We start from the raw sequence: 5,894 nt of genomic DNA on the forward strand, positions 1-5,894 counted from the left end.
CCTGGGGGCCTCTGCAAGCCAAGCAGGTGCTCTGCCACGAAACCATGTCCCTTTCCCTAAAGGCGAAACAAGATTCCAGTCCTCTGGCGCTGAATAAAGGGCCGATATCAACAGGGGCACAGACCTGAAAGCCTTCCTAGCACAGGCCCTGAAAGTCTTCCTAGCTGGAGATGACGGAACCCGCACCCTGGGGGCCTCTGCAAGCCAAGCAGGTGCTCTGCCACGAAACCATGTCCCTTTCCCTAAAGGCAAAACAAGATTCCAGTCCTCATGGCGCTGAATAAAGGGCCGATATCAACAGGGGCACAGACCTGAAAGCCTTCCTAGCACAGGCCCTGAAAGCCTTCCTAGCTGGAGATGACGGAACCCGCACCCTGGGGGCCTCTGCAAGCCAAGCAGGTGCTCTGCCACGAAACCATGTCCCTTTCCCTAAAGGCGAAACAAGATTCCAGTCCTCTGGCGCTGAATAAAGGGCCGATATCAACAGGGGCACAGACCTGAAAGCCTTCCTAGCACAGGCCCTAAAAGTCTTCCTAGCTGGAGATGACGGAACCCGCACCCTGGGGGCCTCTGCAAGCCAAGCAGGTGCTCTGCCACGAAACCATGTCCCTTTCCCTAAAGGCAAAACAAGATTCCAGTCCTCATGGCGCTGAATAAAGGGCCGATATCAACAGGGGCACAGACCTGAAAGCCTTCCTAGCACAGACCCTGAAAGCCTTCCTAGCTGGAGATGACGGAACCCACACCCTGGGGGCCTCTGCAAGCCAAGCAGGTGCTCTGCCACGAAACCATGTCCCTTTCCCTAAAGGCGAAACAAGATTCCAGTCCTCATGGCGCTGAATAAAGGGCCGATATCAACAGGGGCACAGACCTGAAAGCCTTCCTAGCACAGGCCCTAAAAGTCTTCCTAGCTGGAGATGACGGAACCCGTACCCTGGGGGCCTCTGCAACCCAAGCAGGTGCTGTGCCACGAAACCATGTCCCTTTCCCTAAAGGCGAAACAAGATTCCAGTCCTCATGGCGCTGAATAAAGGGCCGATATCAACAGGGGCACAGGCCCTGAAAGCCTTCTTAGCTGGAGATGACGGAACCCGCACCCTGGGGGCCTCTGCAAGCCAAGCATGTGCTCTGCCACAAAACCATGTCCCTTTCCCTAAAGGCGAAACAAGATTCCAGTCCTCATGGCGTTGAATAAAGGGCCGATATCAACAGGGGCACAGACCTGAAAGCCTTCCTAGCTGGAGATGACGGAACCCGCACCCTGGGGGCCTCTGCAAGCCAAGCAGGTGCTCTGCCACAAAACCATGTCCCTTTCCCTAAAGGCGAAAGAAGATTCCAGTCCTCATGGCGCTGAATAAAGGGCCGATATCAACAGGGGCACAGGCCCTGAAAGCCTTCCTAGCTGGAGATTGTTGCACAAAATGCTAGTTTCGCCCCCTGGAGGCTAGTCCAATTTGCCCCAAAGAGGAGAGTCCACTTCAGGCTGGGTCCAACTCGATTTTATTGTTTGCAAACAGTTCGACAAAGGAGCTCACGCTCAAAGCAGAGTCGACCCTGGGCGACCCCCGCGCCGCAGTTTTATCACTTAGCTTGCATTCCTCAGCCAGCGTGTTACTTTTGATTGGTTGCCAGCGGTTTGCTTAGCAACCTTATCTGAGGGTTACTGTCTGCTCATTCCACGCATGCGCAGCTCTTACAATACTACGTGCTGCTTAAGACACATACAATGGCTTTTAGGTTACATTTTTACTACAAGATGATGGAACTCGCACCCTGGGGGCTTCTGCAAGCCAAGCAGGTGCTCTGCCACGAAACCATGTCCCTTTCCCTAAAGGCGAAACAAGATTCCAGTTCCCATGGCGCAGAATGAAGGGCCGATATCAACAGGGGCACAGGCCCTGAAAGCCTTCCTAGCTGGAGATGATGGAACTCACACCCTGGGGGCCTCTGCAAGCCAAGCAGGTGCTCTGCCACGAAACCATGTCCCTTTCCCTAAAGGCGAAACAAGATTCCAGTCCTCATGGCACTGAATAAAGGGCTGATATCAACAGGGGCACAGGCCCTGAAAGCCTTCCTAGCTGGAGATGACGGAACCCGCACCTTGGGGTCCTCTGCAAGCCAAGCAGGTGCTCTGCCACGAAACCATGTCCCTTTCCCTAAAGGCGAAAGAAGATTCCAGTCCTCTGGCGCTGAATAAAGGGCCGATATCAACAGGGGCACAGACCTGAAAGCCTTCCTAGCACAGGCCCTGAAAGCCTTCCTAGCTGGAGATGACGGAACCCGCACCCTGGGGCCCTATGCAAGCCAAGCAGGTGCTCTGCCACGAAACCATGTCCCTTTCCCTAAAGGCGAAACAAGATTCCAGTCCTCATGGCGCTGAATAAAGGGCCGATATCAACAGGGGCACAGACCTGAAAGCCTTCTTAGCACAGGCCCTAAAAGTCTTCCTAGCTGGAGATGACGGAACCCGCACCCTGGGGGCCTCTGCAAGCCAAGCAGGTGCTCTGCCACGAAACCATGTCCCTTTCTCTAAAGGCGAAACAAGATTCCAGTCCTCATTGTTAGAAAAAGACTGTCCTCTTATTCTTTGGCTGTCAGCTGTTTGCTAGACCTTTGAGCTATTAGTCATAATTATGAGCCCACCGGACACATGTCCAGTGGCAGTGTACATCGGTTAAAAAGGGGAAGTCTGGTGAGACAGTCACATAAGCATAATCAGAAATAAACATGTTGACACAGTCGTGCTCTAAGGAGTCAGCTAACGGCTCAGTCAGTTGACATGTCTTGTGGCTAACAGAAAATTGTAAAGGGGAGGGGGTATAAAAAGACTTATGCTTGCTTAGCTCGGGGTCCAGACTGCCGACTGCTCTGCACCCGTTTTGCAAAACGTTCAATAAAATAGTGTTGGATCCACTGCTGCCTGTCTGGCATCCTTTCTTTCAACCAGAAGCAAGAACTTTTTATCTAACAATTTGGTGCTGTGACTCGGATCCTGCTTCGGGGTCCGTCCCCTTTGCGCTGAACCGAGGGGCCGCGGAGAAGTTGCCACAGGCGGTTGTTTACACTGCCTTCTCCACACGACAGCGGTGGCGAAAGCGCTTGGGGACCAACGCCAGAGGAAGAGGGAGACGTGATCACTCCTTTTAGGCACCGGCAGTGGATCAATAAAGCAGCTGGACGCAGCTGCGGGCGGGACAGAAGAGGCTTTTGGGGTAAGTGAAACAGCTTACATTAGGGGATAAACGCGGGACGGTGGTGTGTTTGTGATTGTGTGAGACGCCTACGGGCGAAGCGAGTGAGGAGCCCCGATCTGCATTTCCCTACCCCGGAGACGGGCTGGGTCAGAGGAGGGCGAAGCGCGAGAATTGTTGATTGAAATCCCCACCGTCATGGGCGGGTCCCAATCCAGGCCTACAGGAGAGTCCCATATGCCCTTGGAGTGTTGTTTGCGCAACTGGTCACATTTTAAGCAAGATTATAGAACTAAGATGACAAAGGATTGCCTTGTCCTTCTTTGTGCCCGGGAATGGCCGGTAGTAGAACCCAAATGGCCACCCGAGGGGTCTTTTGACCCAACCCTGGTATCTGCTGTGCGTATAATAGTAACACAGAGGGGAAGTTGAGACCAGTTCTCCTATATCGATTCATGGGCGACCTGCGTACCCCTTGGCGGCACGCCCGCTCCGTGGGTTGTCAAATGCATGTCTCTGGCCCCTCCTGTGATGGTCAATAAGAAACCAACCATCCTTGCGGGGGCACGGGCCAGGTTTAGAGAGGAACACCCCCAGGCAACTGAGGATGAGACGGCAGCAGCTCTGCCCACATGATGGCCCGATTGGGGGGTAGCCATGGCGGCACAGAGACAGCTACATGCTGAGTATTTTCGGTTCGTTTTAGCGGGCATGAAGCAAGCTGTGCGGGGGGCCCCCAATTTGCAAAAAGTCCTGACTTTAAAACAAGACAAAAACGAACCTCCTGCCGTGTTCCTCCAAAGGCTAAGGGAAGCCTTCGCCAAGTATACTGATATTGACTTGAAGGACCCAAATAATTTAAGGATTCTCACGACTCAGTTTGTGGGAAATAGTTGCCAAGACATCAGAAAGAAGTTGCAGAAAGTTGAGAGAGGATTGGCGGCTGACCTAAGTGTTTTAGTAGAGCTCAGAAAGTTTATGAAAGACAAGAGGCAAGCGAAGCTCCTCGCTGCAGTTCTCAGACCCAACAAAGGAGGAGCTAAGAAGAGAGGAAAAGGAGGGAGGAAGGGGTCCTCCCTGAGAAGAGACCAGAGTGCCTTCTGTAAGAAAATTAGGCACTGGAAGCGTGACTGTGAAGCCTTGAAGCAAAAAGAGAGAGAGGAGGGTGTGGGGGGGGGGGGGCAGAAAGGATTTTGCATGAACAAGAAAGAGACTAAGACAGACTGGGGCCCAGCCCCCTCTGAGCCGTCTCTGAGGCAAGACGGGACCCCATAGTCAAAATTAAAGTTGGGGGCTGCTCCTACGATGCCCTTGTAGATACAGGGGCCGCCCTGTCCATCCTCCCCCCTTAGCTGACCACCAACGGGAAGTGGGGGATCTACCACCATAATGGGGGTCGAGGGAAGGGCAACCCGAGTGCCCCTTTCTCGTCCCTTGCTCACCAAGGTTGGGAAAACACACCTGGAACACGCGTTTGTCTGTACCCCCTCCTGTCCGGTGGCATTGTTAAGAAGGGACTTACTGACTAAGCTCCAAATTGAGATTGCTTTCACTTCTGACGGAAGGATAGAAGTACAGCTCCCCAAGCAACAGAGCAGTAACTATCAAATGGCCCTTTCAAAGGTCGCAGAGGAGCCCGCCCCAGAGGCAGACGAGGACTGGTGCTTCATAGAAAACAGAGTCAATCCCCTAGTTTGGGCCGGGGTCGGAAGGGCCTCTCGTGCCAAGTTGGCAACACCGTCAGCTGAAGTCCCTACAAGATAAGGTCTCCAAGAAGGAGTTCATCCGCTTGGCACAGACCCTCAAGTATTACAGCTATCTCAAATTTGACCCCTGCATCACAGACTTCCCCGAGAAGGGCTGCCACGTCATTGTGGGGGCTGAGAATAGTAAGCTGAACTTCCAGGTCAAGCTGCCCAATGACCAGATCAAGGAGGGAAGTTTCAAGGTGACCCGAATGCGCTGCTGGCGGGTCACTTCCTCGGTCCCCGTGCACAACGAGATATCAGGCCCTACCGCTGGCAAGTCAGAGGTGAAGCTAGAACTTGCCTTTAAGTACCTGATAAATAAAGACTGCCTACAGTGGGTCACAATCACCAGCCTGCAGGCCATAATGCTGAGCATCTGCCTGCAGTCTATGGTGGATGAACTGATGAGGAAAAAAAAAATAAATATCAAGAGGCAGCATCCGCAAGATGTTCCGCAGGCGAGTCAGTGGAGCCCTGCAGCAGCCAGGCAGCCAGCAAGCAGTAAAGGCTCCCCCTCTTTTGGATTCTCCTGATGCAAGCAGGGAGTCTATTGCAACAGTCTCAAGCAAGTTGGGCTCCGTCAGTCTGCGTGCCATTAGCCGTTCCAGCTCTTCTGCTGACATTGGGGCCAACTACACCTTTGAGGGCATTGGTGATGAAGACCTCTAGGGGCCCTGCCCTGACGCAACTCTGTGGGATGTAAAATCTCCTCCTGGGTGGATCTCCATGTGCCTCAACCCCAGCCAGCTGCCCACCCTCTTGTCTACATGGATGGGGAGACGGCGCGACCGCTGTATGAGGCGCTGCAAAAAGATAAATTAGATAAATGGAAATGGACTAAGGAGATGAATAAGTCTTTCCTCAGTCTCAAAGCTGCCCTTGTGTCGCCACCTGCCCTGGCCATACCAAACCCCAGTCGACCATTTAGACTCTATGTGCATGGGAATAAAGGCGT

The 5,894-nt window shown here is 53.3% G+C and overlaps 1 pseudogene; it reads left to right on the forward strand.

The window, feature by feature from the left end:
• The first annotated feature begins 1,856 nt into the window (after nt 1-1,856).
• On the forward strand, nt 1,857-5,538 carry LOC146334031 (sorting nexin-17 pseudogene; annotated as a pseudogene).
• The last annotated feature ends 356 nt before the right edge of the window (nt 5,539-5,894 follow it).

Source organism: Heloderma suspectum, chromosome W (assembly GCF_057233095.1).
Source record: "Heloderma suspectum isolate Gila_16-S chromosome W, 16-S_ref, whole genome shotgun sequence".
Lineage (NCBI taxonomy): Eukaryota > Metazoa > Chordata > Lepidosauria > Squamata > Helodermatidae > Heloderma > Heloderma suspectum.